Here is an 18,540-nt window from a genome sequence, read left to right on the forward strand (position 1 = left end):
GTAAATGTGCAATGCTAGAGCACATCAAAGTTCACACCATGTTTCTTCAATCACAAAGATAAATGGCCCAATTCACTTCACATTAACAGAAGATTTAGCTTGGTCAAGCGTCATTAACTTTAGTGGGCTTAGTTGTGACTTACTCCAGAATAAATAGGAGAGAAAAGAAGGGAATTGTGTTTTGAGATCTGATCATGAGCAGATCTTTATTTCTGAGAGGCAGCATTTATATTAATGCTTGGAGAATTGACATTTACGTGGGGAGGCTCACTGAGGTTGCTATCACCCATCTGTGACATAAAAAGACATATTTCTTGAAAGCTTAAGTAAGAGGTGCCAAGGTTCCCACTTGACCTCTGATCAGGATGCTCTTTTCTATATTCTTAGATGCTTGGTAACTGTGGATCATCAAGTCAATTTCAAGGGAAAGAAAGTGGCCACGTGTTCAGTTATGGAAAACTTAATAAATATTTCATACAAAAATAAATAAATAAAATAAATACTCAATGACCTGCCTTTCAAGTAAGTGGAAATGAAGCAGCTGGTTGCCATGGTGAAATTATGATGACACTGTCACTCTGTAGTCTCACTGCTGAAGTCATAAGTCAGATTCAAGGGGGGATTTGCCCCCAAGGCCAAGCCTACCAGCTAACAGTGACCTAAAGTTTTCCAGTAAAACATGAAATGGTGCACACGCTACATCTTGTTTGTGCGCTTATCAGTATCAGGCATGTCCAAAGTCCATTTTGGGGGCCTAATCCAGCCCACCAGTCAGTTTAATCTGGCCCCTGTGGCAGTTTATTTCCTGGGGTAAAATCCTAAAAAAACAAACCGTCAACAAATTCAATCCTAAAAAAAAGGTTAACAACTTGGGTTGGCTGTTTCGGCGGCCCTCATGGCCCTTAACTTCATCAAATCTGGTCCTCTTTGAAAAAAGATTGGACAGGGTTACAGTCAAAGAGTTCAAGAGAAGCAGAGAAGTGGGTGCTGGATGTCCGGAGTTTCATTCTCTCCCGTGCTGCAGAGTGTGTGAGACTACTGGATCACATACTCTGTGTTGACATTCCATTCTTTGGAAGAGAGAGAACAGAAGGAACTGCGCGCCACTTCCGTCTTCTTTGTTCTGTGTTCTGTTCTGTTCTTCTCTCTTGGAGGGCCCACCCCCCATGGTGCTTCCGTTCCGTTGGAAAAGGGGTGTGGTTTAAGTAGCCCGGTTGCCACACCCTTTCCCATTGTGCCCTGACCCTTTCCCTGCAAGGGTTCAGGTGAGTGCAAAATGCCTACTATAAACGCATGCAGAAAGACAAACGTATTTTACCACCCTACTTCCCATGTTATTCACAACACTATACAACACAATACAATAAAAATACATTTATTGGCATTTCAAGTTAAGACCTTCCAAAATGGCTTGAGATACAAAGTCTTTCTTCTTTCTGTTTCCTGTTTCCGAGAGATTTGAATTGGGAAATCCTTTCGATTCTTCATGAATAAGAGACAGTGGGGTGAGGGAGGCCAGGGCCACATCCACACCATTTAAAGCGCTATGAAGCCGCTTTAAACACTCATGGCTTAAACACCCCCAAAGACTCTGGGAGCTATAGTTGGAAAAGGGTGCCGAGAGTTGTTAGGGGACCCCCTGTTCCCTGCCAAGAAGGGAACCCTACCCCCACCCCTACCCCTGACGCTAACCCTAACGCTAACCCTTAAGCCTTAACTAGAGCTACAATTCCCAGAGTTCCCTGGCAAGAAGGGAACCCTAACCCTAACCCTGCCCCCTAACTAGAGCTACAATTCCCAGAGTTCCCTGCCAAGGGAACCCCAACCCTACCCCTGCCCCTGACGCTAACACTAATTCTAACCCTTAACCCTTAACTAGAGCTACAATTCCCAGAGTTCCCTGGCAAGAAGGGACCCCTACCCCTACCCCTACCCCTACCCCTACCCTACGCTACCCCTAATCCTATCCCTAACCCTAATACTAATACTTAAACACCGTAACAAGTCTCCGTACCCTTAACCACCTACAGTTCCCAGAATACCTGAGGGGAAGCCATGCCTGTTTAAAGTGACTTCATAGCAGTTCCAGTGGTGCACCCAATGTGGCCTAATGTTCCCTCCCTCGTTTTCTTCTCTCTCCCCACTGCCCCATCACTTGCAATGCAGCAGATATCTGCCTGCAGTCTCCCTTCAAAGCTCCTTCTCTCAAGTTTGGCCAAGGCCTTGCCCATTCCTCACTGCCAGTATTTCACGTTCACTTCTCCGATGTAAATAGGGATGTCCTGCGATTCTCTTGATGTCTTTTAAGACTGGACTTGGGGAAAACCTCACCGGCTCCAGACATCCCTGTAAGGCAATCCTTTCGATTCTTCATGAATAAGAGACAGTGGGGTGAGGGAGGCCAGGGCCACATCCACACCACTTAAAGCGCTATGAAGCCGCTTTAAACACTCATGGCTTAAACACCCCCAAAGACTCTTGGAGCTATAGTTGGAAAAGGGTGCCGAGAGTTGTTAGGGGACCCCCTGTTCCCTGGCAAGAAGGGAACCCTCCCTCTACCCCTACCCCCACCCCTATTCCTGACGCTAACTCTAACCCTAACGCTAACCCTTAAGCCTTAACTAGAGCTACAATTCCCAGAGTTCCCTGGCAAGAAGGGAACCCTAACCCTGCCCCCTAACTACAGCTACAATTCCCAGAGTTCCCTGGCAAAAAGGGAACCCTAACCCTAACCCTGCCCCCTAACTAGAGCTACAATTCCCAGAGTTCCCTGCCAAGGGAACCCCAACCCTACCCCTGCCCCTGACGCTAACACTAATTCTAACCCTGAACACTTAACTAGAGCTACAATTCCCAGAGTTCCCTGGCAAGAAGGGACCCCTACCCCTACCCCTACCCCTACCCTACCCTACCCCTAATCTTACCCCTAATCCTAATCCTAATACTTAACCACCGTAACAAGTCTCCGTCCCCTTAACCACCTACAGTTCCTAGAAAACCTGAGGGGAAGCCATGCCTGTTTAAAGTGACTTCATAGCAGTTCCAGTGGTGCACCCAATGTGGCCTAATGTTCCCTCCCTCGTTTTCTTCTCTCTCCCCACTGCCCCATCACTTGCAATGCAGCAGATGTCTGCCTGCAGTCTCTCTTCAAAGCTCCTTCTCTCAAGTATGGCCATGGCCTTGCCCATTCCTCACTGCCAGTATTTCACGTTCAGTTCTCCGATGTAAATAGGGATGTCCTGCGGTTCTCTTGATGTATTTTAAGACTGGACTTGGGGAAAACCTCACCGGCTCCAGACATCCCTGTAAGGCAAAGGCAAACAGGTGAGTGGGATGGCCAACACCCGACAGCGTCCCCCCAGATTCCTCCTCTGTTTGGCTGCCTGTTAACAAGGCTTCCAAACCAGTTTGCACCCATCTCAGCCAGCGTAGCCTCGCAACATCCACTAGCCTGAATGCAAATTCTTCCGACAACCATCCACCAGCTGCAACTTCATCAGCTCCATTGCCAGACATCAACCAGCTTCAGAGCTGAGTGTCAGTCACCTTCAAGTAGCGATCCCACCAGCAAGTAATCTTTGTACTTGCCTTCTCCTTGTTCCACAGCATCCCAGCACCGGGTGATTGCCTCCTTCCGCTTGCCAGCTTGCCACCACGGGGCAGGAGACCACCAGGGCCACAGCATCCCAGCACAGGCCATTGCCTCCTTCCGCTTGCCAGCTTGCCGCCAAGGGACAGGAGACCACCTGGGCTGAGTGCCACCAAGCTGCCCATTTCTCTCTGGGGAGAGCAACTGCTGAGGCTTGCGTCTTGGCCCACATTTATACCCGCTCAGCAGCCAAATATTTTTGTCACATCACAATCAACCCACGGACAATGGCAGCAGCTGGAGAGGCATCACCATCACTCCCTCCGCCCTCACAATGGTGAGCACAGCTCAGCAGCCAAAACACACACACACACACACACACGTTGTGCAAATATCTGTGAAGGGCACACCGGAAACCCAAAGGGGCAGGAGGGGGACATTTTTCAGCTCAGTGGTTACATTTCCCTCCACACAACACTAGTTGGCAAAAAGTTCTCTCTAAATTTATATGGCAAGGTAAAAGACCGAGAATTAGATTTAAATTGCTAACGGACAGAAAAGACAGAGGAGGATTCTCAGTCCCAAATCTGAGACTGTATTATGAAGCCTTGTGCCTTTGTTGGCTTAGAGAATGGGTTATCTTAAAAAACACAGATCTGCTAGATTTAGAAGGCTTCGATTTTAAATTTGGTTGGCATGCTTATCTCTGGCAGAATAAGGAAAAGGTGCATAAAGGCTTCTCAAACCACATTATTAGAGGAGCATTGTTAGAAGCATGGGAAAAGAATAAAAAACTACTGGAAAAAAATACCCCCTGGTGGCTATCCCCTATCAACATATTAACTATGAAAAAAACAAACATGTTAGGTGAGAGATTGACCTATGAAGACGTCCTGGAAAGATCAGAAAGAGGATGGAAAATTAGATCTTATGAAGAGTTAAAAAGCAAATTAACAGGTTGGCTGCCGTATCATCAAATTAATGCCTTATGGAAGGACGATAAAAAGATTGTTGTTTTTTTAAAAAAAGATATTTATTAAGATTTTACAAAAGAAGTACATAGATAAAAGAAAATAAAACACACATACAATAAGGAAAAGTACATCAAAAAGAAAAAAAGACAGTAAAAACATAAAAAAGAAAAAGTCCAATTTTTAACTTCATAATTATATAACCCTCTTTCTTGACTTCCTCACACCTCCCTTTTTTGTGTTCCCCTTTACCCAATCAAGTTCAACAAATCCTTACCCTCTTTCAAGTCTCATTTATAATTATATATTTCAACCTATTATGTCTCCGATCTTTCTTCTCTTTTCAAATCAATTCTTACCTATTCTTTATAACTTAATCCCTTGTGCCACTTTGTTTAAATTTGACATAATTTTACTCTGGTCTTTCCCCCCTTTTCTTTTTAATCATTTTTGCATACTCCTTTTCACTGTGTCACTAAGGCCATGTTATCTTTATATCCAACATCATTTTAACATTCAGAAATTCTCCATATAGTCTATCACTTGCATCTGCCATTCTTCCAGGGTGGGCAAATCTTGTGTCTTCCAATACTTTGCGATGAGTATTCTTGCTGCTGTTGTTGCATACATAAAGAATGTTCTGTCTTTCTTTGGTACAAATTGGCCGACAATGCCCAAGAGAAAGGCCTCTGGTTTCTTAAGGAAGGTATATTTAAATACCTTTTTCAGTTCATTATAAATCATTTGCCTGATAATAAATGTTGGAAATGTAAAGAAACTGAGGGTACATTCTTTCACCTTTGGTGGACGTGCCCAAAGATTAAGGCTTTCTGGGAAATGATAGACTATATGGAGATGGCAGAAACGACCAGCAGAATCCAAGACCTGGGAGAAGAGTCGGTGGAAGAGGATTGGAAGAAGTTCAAAGACTATTTGCAGAAGCATTGTAAAATTTCTGAATGTTAAAATGATGTTTTTTGCCAACTAGTGTTGTGTGGAGGGAAATGTAACCACTGGGCTGAAAAATGTCCCCCTCCTGCCCCTTTGGGTTTCCGGTGTGGCCTTCACAGATATTGGCACAATGTGTGTGTGTGTGTGTGTGTGTGTGTGTGTGTTTTGGCTGCTGAGCTGTGCTCACCATTGTGAGGGCGGAGGGAGTGATGGTGATGCCTCTCCAGCTGCTGCCATTGTCCGTGGGTTGATTGTGATGCGACAAAAATATTTGGCTGCTGAGCGGGTATAAATGTGGGCCAAGACGCAAGCCTCAGCAGTTGCCCTCCCCAGAGAGAAATGGGCAGCTTGGTAGCACTCAGCCCAGGTGGTCTCCTGTCCAGTGGCGGCAAGCTGGCAAGCGGAAGGAGGCAATGGCCTGTGCTGGGATGCTGTGGCCCTGGTGGTCTCCTGCCCCATGGTGGCAAGCTGGAAAGCGGAAGGAGGCAATCACCCGGTGCTGGGATGCTGTGGAGCAAGGAGAAGGCAAGTACAAAGATTACTTGCTGGTGGGATCGCTACTTGAAGGTGACTGACACTCAGCTCTGAAGCTGGTTGATGTCTGGCAATGGAGCTGATGAAGTTGCAGCTGGTGGATGGTTGTCGGAAGAATTTGCATTCAGGCTAGTGGATGTTGCGAGGCTACGCTGGCTGAGATGGGTACAAACTGGCTTGGAAGCCTTGTTAACAGGCAGCCAAACAGAGGAGGAATCTGGGGGGACGCTGTCGGGTGTTGGCCATCCCACTCACCTGTTTGCCTTTGCCTTACAGGGATGTCTGGAGCTGGTGAGGTTTTCCCCAAGTCCAGTCTTAAAATACATCAAGAGAACCGCAGGACATCCCTATTTACATCGGAGAACTGAACGTGAAATACTGGCAGTGAGGAATGGGCAAGGCCATGGCCATACTTGAGAGGAGCTTTGAAGAGAGACTGCAGGCAGATATCTGCTGCATTGCAAGTGATGGGGCAGTGGGGAGAGAGAAGAAAATGAGGGAGGGAACATTAGGCCACATTGGGTGCACCACTGGAACTGCTATGAAGTCACTTTAAACAGGCATGGCTTCCCCTCAGTTATTCTGGGAACTGTAGGTGGTTAAGGGTACGGAGACTTGTTACGGTGTTTAAGTATTAGTATTAGGGTTAGGGGTAGGATTAGGGGTAGGGCAGGGTAGGGGTAGGGGTAGGGGTAGGGGTAGGGGTAGGGGTCCCTTCTTGCCAGGGAACTCTGGGAATTGTAGCTCTAGTTAAGTGTTCAGGGTTAGAATTAGTGTTAGCGTCAGGTGCAGGGGTAGGGTCGGGGTTCCCTTAGCAGGGAACTCTGGGAATTGTAGCTGTAGTTAGGGGGCAGGGTTAGGGTTCCCTTCTTGCCAGGGAACTCTGGGAATTGTAGCTCTAGTTAAGGCTTAAGGGTTAGCGTTAGGGTTAGAGTTAGGGTTAGCGTCAGGAATAGGGGTGGGGGTAGGGGTAGAGGGAGGGTTCCCTTCTTGCCAGGGAACAGGGGGTCCCCTAACAACTCTCGGCACCCTTTTCCAACTATAGCTCCCAGAGTCTTTGGGGGTGTTTAAGCCATAAGTGTTTAAAGCGGCTTCATAGCGCTTTAAATGGTGTGGATGTGGCCCTGGCCTCCCTCACCCCACTGTCTCTTATTCATGAAGAATCGAAAGGATTGCCTTACAGGGCTGTCTGGAGCCGGTGAGGTTTTCCCCAAGTCCAGTCTTAAAAGACATCAAGAGAACCGCAGGACATCCCTATTTACATCGGAGAAGTGAACGTGAAATACTGGCAGTGAGGAATGGGCAAGGCCTTGGCCAAACTTGAGAGAAGGAGCTTTGAAGGGAGACTGCAGGCAGATATCTGCTGCATTGCAAGTGATGGGGCAGTGGGGAGAGAGAAGAAAACGAGGGAGGGAACATTAGGCCACATTGGGTGCACCACTGGAACTGCTATGAAGTCACTTTAAACAGGCATGGCTTCCCCTCAGGTATTCTGGGAACTGTAGGTGGTTAAGGGTACGGAGACTTGTTACGGTGTTTAAGTATTAGTATTAGGATTAGGGGTAGGATTAGGGGTAGGGTAGGGTAGGGGTAGGGGTAGGGGTAGGGGTCCCTTCTTGCCAGGGAACTCTGGGAATTGTAGCTCTAGTTAAGTGTTCAGGGTTAGAATTAGTGTTAGCGTCAGGTGCAGGGGTAGGGTCGGGGTTCCCTTGGCAGGGAACTCTGGGAATTGTAGCTCTAGTTAGGGGGCAGGGTTAGGGTTAGGGTTCCCTTCTTGCCAGGGAACTCTGGGAATTGTAGCTCTAGTTAAGGCTTAAGGGTTAGCGTTAGGGTTAGCGTCAGGGGTAGGGGTGGGGGTAGGGTTCCCTTCTTGGCAGGGAACAGGGGGTCCCCTAACAACTCTCGGCACCCTTTTCCAACTATAGCTCCCAGAGTCTTTGGGGGTGTTTAAGCCATGAGTGTTTAAAGCGGCTTCATAGCGCTTTAAATGGTGTGGATGTGGCCCTGGCCTCCCTCACCCCACTGTCTCTTATTCATGAAGAATCGAAAGGATTTCCCAATTCAAATCTCTCGGAAACAGGAAACAGAAAGAAGAAAGACTTTGTATCTCAAGCCATTTTGGAAGGTCTTAACTTGAAATGCCAATAAATGTATTTTTTATTGTATTGTGTTGTATAGTGTTGTGAATAACATGGGAAGTAGGGTGGTAAAATACGTTTGTCTTTCTGCATGCGTTTATAGTAGGCATTTTGCACTCACCTGAACCCTTGCAGGGAAAGGGTCAGGGCACAATGGGAAAGGGTGTGGCAACCGGGCTACTTAAACCACACCCCTTTTCCAACAGAACGGAAGCACCATGGGGGGTGGGCCCTCCAAGAGAGAAGAACAGAACAGAACACAGAACAAAGAAAACGGAAGTGGCGCACAGTTCCTTCTGTTCTCTCTCTTCCAAAGAATGGAATGTCAACACAGAGTATGTGATCCAGTAGTCTCACACACACTGCAGCACGGGAGAGAATGAAACTCCGGACATCCAGCACCCGCTTCTCTGCTTCTCTTGAACTCTTTGACTGTAACCCTGTCCAATCTTTTTTCAAAGAGGACCAGATTTGATGAAGTGAAGGGCCATGAGGGCCGCCAAAACAGCCAACCCAAGTTGTTAACCTTTTTTTAGGATTGAATTTGTTGACGGTTTGTTTTTTTAGGATTTTACCCCAGGAAATAAACTGCCACAGGGACCAGATTAAACTGACTGGTGGGCTGAATTAGGCCCCCAAAATGGACTTTGGACATGCCTGATACTGATAAGCGCACAAACAAGATGTAGCGTGTGCACCATTTCATGTTTTACTGGAAAACTTTAGGTCACTGTTAGCTGGTAGGCTTGGCCTTGGGGGCAAATCCCCCCTTGAATCTGACTTATGACTTCAGCAGTGAGACTACAGAGTGACAGTGTCATCATAATTTCACCATGGCAACCAGCTGCTTCATTTCCACTTACTTGAAAGGCAGGTCATTGAGTATTTACTTTATTTATTTATTTTTGTATGAAATATTTATTAAATATTTATTACGTTTTCCATAACTGAAGACGTGGCCACTTTCTTTCCCTTGGAATTGCATCCCTAGCATTGCATCCTCCCCCCAGCTCCTCCCCAAAGCTTGCTGCACCCCAAGGCGTTTTGCACTCACCTGAACCCTTGCAGGGAAAGGAGCAGGGGACAATGGGAAGGGGCGTGGTGACCAGTCTGTTTAAACCACACCCCTTTTCCAACAGAAGCTGCAAGGGGGGGTCAGTATCCAGCACCCCCTTCTCTGTTTCTCTTGAATTCTTTGACTTTATGGGGACAAGCACAATTACTGGAAAGAGATTGTTGGTAAGACATGGCTCACAGTAAAGCAATGGGCTGCCACTGAAGCCAGTTAGGCTGCTTTACACTGACATAATGCACACTTTAGAGAGTTCCAACAACAGTTTCCCTATTCTCATGAAGAAAAGATGCCCAAAGAGTTCAAATGATGCTTCTCCATAACAGGGTTGTGCATTGTTGGTTATATTTTGACAGCAACAATATGAAGATTTACAAAACATAGGAAAAGATCCCTGCCTGATCAGACTAGAGACCGATCTGGTTCAGCGTTCTGTTTCAACAACGGCCACCTAGATGCCTATGGGAAGCCCACAAGTTGGACATGAGCACAATAGTGCTCATTTCAATGCAGCCACTACATATGACTCCTCCACAGTATGTTAAAATTGTTACTAAAATCACCCCCTTACTGTACCTAAAGCAAATTTGTGGAGGTTCACTTGTAAGTTCTGTGGGAGCGATTCCATTATCAAAGGAATATATGTTCCTGAGTATGTTTGCCTGACTGAAAGGTGTCCTGGAAGTCTGATTTAGGCCTCTTACATGTCTGGATGGAGGATAGAGAAGGGTGAGTAAGCATGTGCAGAAATTAGCCTCCAATACACATTAAGATCTATGTTAGTAGTTCCATCCCCTTTGCCTCGGCCCCACCCACTACTGTGCAGGCATTTATTTTGTGTTTTTATCTCTTATTTATATGCTATGAACCACCCTGCGAACTACAGATGAATACAGGTACACAAATTTATTTGTTTATTTGGTGGCTGTTGGAAGATTGCCTGAAAGGGAATGTGGCCCTAGTTAAAAACCAAAATAATATCAGGAGCTACAGTTAAAACAGAGGCAAATGTGGTCATTCGCTTGAGTTAAATAATCAAGAAACTTCAAACAATACCCCCTCCCTCTGAGATATTTCCATCTGTGCACTCTCTCTCTCTCATATGCACACAAAAAGAAAGAGAGAGTGAGAGAGAAGGAAGGAAGGAAGGAAGGAAGGAAGGAAGGAAGGAAGGAAGGAAGGACCTACTCAGAAAGGTACCATCAAGCATATGAAAGCTCTGAGTAACATTCAGTTGTGGTTCGAGGACCCGAACCCCGCGCAGTGGAATGAAACACAAGGACATGTGATATAAGGTTAATAGGCAAGAAAAGGCCACAACTTTATTGATTACAGCAAGTGAAAAGGTATTGGCTTAGGCATTGGATTACGTCAGCTGACTCCACTAACTTGGAGAGGGGTGAGTCTAAAAAACAAAGGGGGTTTATTCACCAGTAGGTGGAGCCTGTTGATGCTAATCAACTATAAGCTCTTCCCTGATGTCACCGAGCGTCGTGCCATGGCCTCCCGCAAGCAGGCATCAGACAGAATACACGACCGCCGGATTCCTTTAACGGAATACCCAAAAATTGAAGGCACAGGCAATGGCCACACCTAGCCCTTCGACACCACAACACATTATTCCAATGCCTAACCTACCCACGAATACCACGAAAGTTGAGACGATTGCTACGAGGTAGGCGAAAAAACCAAAAAGCCAAATGCCAAATGGAAAAATTCCTACCAGGCCCCCCAGACAACCAGGGCGACCAACCTAAGGTCCATAGCAAGGCCAAACGAAAACTGGAAACCCTACTCTAAGGGAGTGGAGGGTGGGTGACTTGCAACGGGACGGCGAAAAGTGAGGGCTGGAGGCTGGCGCCGCAGCAACTTAGGCTGCTGTACATGTCCCCTTGAAGGCACCTGGTTGAGGGCGTGGGCACCAGCCAGGTGAGTGGGAGGCTGGGGGCAAACGCCCCCTGCTTGAGGCGGAGTCCATCTCCTGGCCACAACCATTCCCCTCTCTTGCAGGGAGGAGAGTCTTTAATGGAGAAATAACTTCTCCAAGGAAGCAAAGACTTCTTTGCTGCTCTTATCCAAAACTAGCCAAGCCTCCCAGCAGCTGTTCTTGCTGCATTTGCAGTTTGCACATCTGATTCACACTCCCAGAAGGCAAGATACACTATTGATTAAAGATTAAAACATGATTTGGGGTTCTACTGGGCAAACTCGAAGAAACCCAGATGGAACTTTTTTTTTTTTTTTTTTTTTTTGCTGGGAGATATGGGAATTTCAACAGCAGATGTGACAAGAAACAGATTCTGCAAAGGCCTCCAGGTAATTCTAGCCTGTGTGTCATCGTCCCCCGCCCCCACATTTTTCACTGAGATCAACCCATTATGTGCAACCTTTTCAAAAACTCCACTTTTCTTCAACACACATGCACACAAATATTGAGACATTCCTAGACTTTCAAAAGGTATCTCTACTATTATGTCTAATATCTGGCTTCCTCTAATAGCAGACTATACCTTCAAATCACTCTTCAGGGACTTGCTTTCACTTAAGACTTGACATTCTCTTATTGCTTATTTCAGAAGCGGCTCAATTTAGACCTAGTAAGAAAAGCAGAACAGTTACTCACCATTGTGTTTTAGTCAAGTTCACAATAAGGGAAAGTGGGTTTCAGCAAAGCCACGATACTGCCCAAAAGCATACATTTAGCTTTGAGTTAAGTCTCTCTCTCTCTCTCTCTCTCTCTCTCTCTCTCTCTCTCTCTCTCAATCTCTCTCTCTCTCTCTTTGGCATCATTGAGTAAAAGAGATGAAATTATGAAAGAATTGTGTGCTAAGAGGTCCAATAATAACCATTCCATTATGGCTTTATATTCCTAATCAGCACCTTAAAAAAAAGCTTTTTATGGTTGTTGCAGTGGGGAGTAGAGAAAAGAGAAGATGCCCCCAAGAGATGTTCAGGAAAACTAAGACCTTCCATGTACCTTACTATCATGCTCTGCTTTGAGCTCTATTGCAATTATCTCTGTAAATCAGCTGGTGGCAGCTTTTGCCCAGCTCCTTCAAAGTGGCACTCTTTTTGCCTTCACACTTATGTACCTTCATTTCCCCCTTCTGTGACATCGTCACATAGCCAGAACTCATTTTGTGACCTCCTTTGGAATTCTCTGTTTACTCCAACTCAGTATTTACTTCAAACCATCATCATTCTTGCCCCTGCTCTCAATTCACTTTGCTTTTTACATGGCCAAAAGTTATTATATGCGACAATGTCGTTGTTTCTACAAAGAGGACTGAAGTTAAAATTTTAAAATACGGTATGGAAGCATTTAGCTGAGAAAGCTGTAAACATTAGTGAACAGTCATGAAAGTGTACCCTTTTTATTATCTTTGAAGAAACACTTTGCCCTCACCCAAGTCCATAAAAACTCTTTTCCCCACCCTACACTGAAAATGTTCCCCAGAAAATACTTTACTCAGTCCAAACTTGTTCCTGTGCAGTTGCTCAAACTCTGTGCTGAAATAATGTAAGAAAATGGTTTGACTTCACAATAATTTACTTAGGAGGATCCCAACATACTACACAGTGAGATCACCCATGTGGAGGCAGACCAATGCAAATGGCTATTTCTGTTATTTATTTATTGAATCATGACAACACTTCACCCTACAGAAAGCCCACCATTTATTGAAGTTTTTTTTTTCCCTCAAGGTTTGTGCTAAAATCACTGCAAATGACAAGGACATAAGTTACATTTCAGAGGTGGAATCCAATGAAGCACTAAGTTAAAGTCACAGAGTGGTAAAATGATCCTGCTAGTGAAATGTTTTGCACAAGTAGAACGTCATTGTTGCACGCACGCACGCATGCACACACACACACACACAAATGCATAAGCAGGTTGCTGATTACTTTGTTGCACAATAGATTGTGCAATCTGTTGCTCAACAAGTTTCTGCTTGTGCAACTACTGTATTTGGTTCCTCTGTTGTGCAACATTTAAACATCAAAATTTACCCATCACTAGCACAAGATCCCTTGCACTAGTAGACAATGTTGCAGAAAGGAGAGGATAAGTGATGTCATTATACACAATAATGACTCCAAAGCGCCACACCACTGGCTAGAGCAAGATTAATTATTCAGTATAATTTTTTCCCATTCTAGATAATGTGCAAATTTGCTTCAATAATATTCCTGGCATGTGTCAGGCTGTTATCACTGTTGTTGTGGAAAAATAAACACTGCCTATAAATACTTAAGTAGACAGTCCTTTTTACCCACCTTCATCTTTGAGTGAAAGGAAAATGACAGGAACCATCTTATATCCCAATCACATGGGTAGTGGAGCATCATGGACTTCTTCACTACCACTGGAATACTGTCATTAAGCAGAGGAAGAAGGATGGACAACAAAAAGAAATATTGCAATATGAAGGTGCTGGTGACAAGTTACCATAAATATTTCACTATAGATTCATATAGCCTTTTCAAGATAATCGGCTTTGAAGGCTCCTACTGGATCCAAAAAGAGAATATTTAAGTGTAGGCCTTGTTAAAAGACTTTTAAGAGGAATGAATAGTGTGCATGTGGATGGGGGAAGCTGGGGCATATGCTCACACTGCTGGGTTTAGCTGGAGAATGAATGTCAGGCTGGCTGATTGAAAAAGCAAATGAAGTTTGGTTCTAAATATAAGGGTGGGGGAAGCACACATTCCATGTTCTTTTGATACTGCATCACAACATTTTGAAATTACATTCTTTGAAGTCATTCAAGAGACTCATCAGATTACTTGCACTCTCTGATCAAAACTGATATTTTTGTGTCGTGTGTTCCAGGACCAGCAAGGGGAATTTAATACATTGGAGTGTTCTCATGTGTTAAAGTGTATTTTGGACTTCTACCACTTTACCTGCTCATCAGTGGCTACTAGTGATGATGGCTATATTACCTTCAGTAGCAGAGGCAGCGTCACTCTGAATACCAGTTGTAAAGGATCACAAGAGAGCTATTGTGCTCATGTCCTATATGTGGACAGAGGTATACCTAGTGTCCCTTGCACCCTTCACAGGGAGCTGTATTGGTTGGGCTTCTACCCAGAAAACATATATATATATATATATATATATATATATATATATATATATATATATTTACTGCAATAGCCACATTACAAACTACTATATTTTATGCAACCCAAGTACTTGCAACATCTGGAGTAAAAGCAAGGCAAGAAAGAAGGGCATTTTTTTTTTTTTTTGTGCCATGGTGCGAGACGGGAAGCTTCTCTCACAGTGATAGCAGCAGAGCATACTCTCCATTGTCTGAGATGTGGGGTTATTTTTGTTTGTGCGAGTGCACACACACACACACACACACTGGGCCTGTGCCATCAGTGGGGTCCAGTTTCACCAACCCCTAGTTACACATCTGAATGTGAGATTCCCATGATCGGCTTGAAGAAAGAATGCTGGGCTTTGCAGACTTTGGTCTGAGATACCAGGGATCTTCTTATGTTCCTTATCCTTTGCACTGATGATATCCCCATATCTCTATATACCATGGGTAGAAAAACATGTGTTTCATCAGATGATGTGGGGCTCCACCTCTCATCAGCTCCAGCCAGTGCTATCAAAGGCCATGGATGATAGGAGCTGCCAGCAGCCACATGGGTCTCCCATTTCTGCTCTACTGTACGTCATTACTGCGCTTACTGGTGTCAAATGCAGATATATATTTTCAATTATAGTTGCTACACTTACTTCAATTATAGTTGTTACATTTACATTTTCCTTAACTGATCATCATGTTGGACTTCAGGTTTTCCTTTGGCTGCTTAAACAAATGTATGTTGGGAGGTAACTGAACAAGGTCCCATCCTTGTGTACTTTGGACAAGGTCTAGAAAGTATGAAGTGCCTATGCATCTTATACTGATCTGCGGCTCAAACCTATGCATAGTGGACATACTGTGGGTTTTATCAGAATTCAAGATAACCACCAATTCAAGTGGCATGCATAGCAAGATCTGTGTGCTTCACATTCACTGAAATAATAGTGTACACTGGAAAGGCAGGTATAATTATGTTTTTAAAGGTTACTGAACAGCTTTGTGTGAAGTCATTCATAGGTCAGCTATGTCATGGAACCCATTATTAGCTGTCATTATTGCGTAAAGTAGGCTGAAGGAAGGTTTCTCAGGTAATTGCTAATGAGGGCATGTGTAATTTGTTCCACATTGTTTGATGAATGATGTACTGTAGTTTCCTGCTTAGTCTTCAGCCGTGGGAGGTTGTTAAAAAAAAGGGACTCCTTTGAAAACCCTGCAACAATGGATTTTTGAGTTTTGTACATGAAAAGCATACAGATTCAACTCAAATCAAGCTAATTTTCAAAGGAGAGTGCATTCCAGAGGATTGCCATGCTTAACCTCTATCTGAGGGCCCTAACTTTCCCCTGGGTAAATGGCCATACAGCCTAAATGTTGTTGTGCTTTATAGTGACAGACACTCTAAACACAATCTCAAATTAACAAGAAGCTTGGTAAAACAAAGTACTGGAATCACGTCATGTCATGGATGTTCTCAAACATGCCTCCTTTTCTAAGGAAAGTTCAACCTTAGTTGCTTATGTATGCTTTTCATGCAAGCAGATCGATAGTCCATTGTGGCAGGTTTCCAACAAATGCATTTTAAAACTCCAGGTGATCTTGATGGTAAATGTATCATTGTGTTTCTTTGTTTTTGTTTTGCCCACAAATATTTTGACAACTTACCCCAATGAAACACATTTGTTTGGAATTGGGATGCAGGAATATTGGCAGCCCAGGAAACTAGCAAGGATGCATACCAGAGGGCATGAATCCATGGCACCAGGGCCTGAAGGGAGTCTACCAAGCAGCTGCCTTATTCCAAATTCGACCATTGGTTCATCAAGTTCAGTCTATACTGTGTCTGATTGGCAGAGGCTCTCCAGGATTTCAAAGAGAGGACAATCCTAGCTCTACCTGGAGATGCCAGGGTTTGAATCTTCTGCACGCAAAGCTGATGCTCTATTAATATCTTACTATCCTTCCTCAAGGGACGCGGGTGGCGCTGTGGGTAAAACCTCAGTGCCTAGGGGTTGCCGATCGTATGGTTGGCGGTTCGAATCCCTGTGGTGGGGTGAGCCCCCGTCTCCTGCCCACCTAGCAGTTCAAAAGCACCCCTAAGTGCAAGTAGATAAATAGGCACCGCTTTATAGTGGGAAGGTAAACGGCGTTTCCGTGTGCGGCACTGGTGCTGGCTCGCCAGATGCCGCTTCATCATGCTGGCCACGTGACCCGGAAGTGTCTTCGGACAGCGCTGGCCTCCGGCCTCTTAAGTGAGATGGGTGTACAACCCTAGAGTCGGACACGACTGGCCTGTACGGGCAGGGGTACCTTTACCTTTACCTTTATCCTTCCTCAATGTTGTTGGACTCCTCAGGTAGCATGGCCATCCATCAGAAATTATGGGAATTACAGTCCAAAAACATAGCCCTTTGATCTGCATCTCTGAGTAGCTCACTACAGGAAGTAGCAGAGTTCAAACCTGTAAGTTCCCCACTTGTAGCCCCAGCAGCTGCTAGCAACAAGTGGTGGTCCTTTCTGACTACATACTCCAAGGTATACCTAGTGAATTATTTCGGTTTCTATTTGTCTCATATCCTCACTGTCTGATCTTTGTGTATATCTTTTGGTGTACCTTCACCCATATCAATACTGTCATAATTTTATTTTTAAGTGAAATAAACTATAGCAACTTAACAGCTAAAATATTCCCGATAGAGATATAGTAATAAATTCAGTATAACATTATAATAATCTTAGTAAGTTAAAAGGTAAAGAAAGGACCCTTGGACAGTTAAGCCCAGTCAAAAGCAACTATAGGGTGTGGCGCTCATCTCACTTTCAGGCCAAGGGAGCCGACGTTTGTCCACAGACAGCTTTCCGGGTCATGTGGCCAGCATGACTAAACCACTTTTGGCACCACAGAACACTGTGATAAGTGCCATAGCGCACAGAAATGTCGTTTACCTTCCTGCCACAGCGGTACCTATTTATCTACTTGCACTGGCATGCTTTCAAGCTGCTAGGTTGGCAGGAGCTGGGGCAGAGCAACGGGAGCTCACCCGTTGCATGCATTTGAACCACCAACCCTCCGATTGGCAAGCCCAAGAGGCTCAGTGGTTTGGACCACAGCGCTACCTGTGTCCGAATCTCAGTATAAATTCTGTATTCTCAGTAAGAATGTTGTGGCATCAATATTTGATTTGTAATGATGATTTTTCAGTCAATAGCCAATAGTTTAATCTAATCTCAGTAGAGATGGTACTATTGGCTATTGACTGAAAAATCATCTTTACAAATCAAACATTGATGCCACAACATTCTTCCAGTCACAAATGCAAATGCTGACACTTTCTGATATATCTTAATTACTACTAAAAGTAATCGTACCAGTATGACTACTAGTCATGGCAAAGCATCTTACATTGTAGCACCCTGCTTGTGGTTAACGCTTAGCTGGAATGAAATATTCAATGCAGCAATAGAGAAATTTAAATAATAATTTATTTGTTGGACAAATAAATGAGAGACACAGTGGTATTGGTTACCAAAGCTCTGCCCTGCCTTATTTAACATACATTCAAGAGGTGTATTTTCCCCCTTTGAACCCCCAACTCCCATTGTATGGCCCTGTGAAGTATCCACTCAGTCACTCACACACTCACTTCGTGAGGTTCCTTGCCCAGGTGAAGTCGCCTTACTGGGAACCGAAGTACTACCCACTCCACACTCAGGTCAGCTACAGATTGCTCTGTACTTTCTCACACATACAATGCGCTGGATACTTCACCACACTCTACCTCCCAACCTTTCCCTTTTCCTCCACCAGACCACCATCTGATGTACCCAACCACCTAGCATACTCAGTTCCCCCTTACTGAGACGCAGAAGTTTGATCAAGACTTTTCTTCCTCCCAATTAATTGGAGGGCCTCAAATCCCTTTGTCCACTTACCCTTAGTTGGTTCCCCCCGGTCTGTCGCCGTAAGAGAGCAGGGTACCTGACAGACGAGACTTCCGCGTTCCCCTGGAAAAATGTTCCAGTGCGCGCTGGGTAAGCAGTCAGTGGTCCTCCCTCTTGTACCCTGCCTGCTAAGGCGAAGGGGCTGCGTTCCAGCAGACCACTTATCCGAGTCACAGAGGCACCATAAAATGTGGCACCCTGCTTGTGGTTAACGCTTATGATGCTTATGACATGCCAT

General features: G+C 44.8%; 2 long non-coding RNA genes across 3 annotated transcripts in view; both read right to left on the bottom strand.

Moving 5' to 3' along the window:
• Nucleotides 1-2,367: 2,367 nt before the first annotated feature.
• LOC307221758 overlaps nucleotides 2,368-18,540 on the bottom strand; it is a 251,803-nt gene continuing 235,630 nt past the window's right edge. Inside the window, exons 2-3 of the long non-coding RNA XR_013841479.1 lie at nucleotides 2,951-3,303; nucleotides 2,368-2,826 (exon numbers count right to left, since the gene is read on the bottom strand). This is a non-coding gene — a long non-coding RNA (uncharacterized lncRNA). The remainder of the gene's footprint in view (nucleotides 2,827-2,950; nucleotides 3,304-18,540) is intronic.
• On the bottom strand, nucleotides 7,218-13,604 carry LOC307221791. Of its 2 annotated transcripts, XR_013841519.1 has the most exons (4): nucleotides 13,534-13,604; nucleotides 11,766-11,849; nucleotides 9,238-9,405; nucleotides 7,218-7,299 (listed from the first exon to the last, which is right to left on the bottom strand). It is a non-coding gene; the product is annotated as an uncharacterized lncRNA (long non-coding RNA). The 2 variants fall into 2 exon arrangements; XR_013841520.1 differs by lacking the exon at nucleotides 7,218-7,299 and having other exon boundaries at nucleotides 9,147-9,405.

Source organism: Podarcis cretensis (assembly GCF_951804945.1).
Source record: "Podarcis cretensis genome assembly, chromosome: 8".
Taxonomy (NCBI): Eukaryota; Metazoa; Chordata; class Lepidosauria; order Squamata; family Lacertidae; genus Podarcis; species Podarcis cretensis.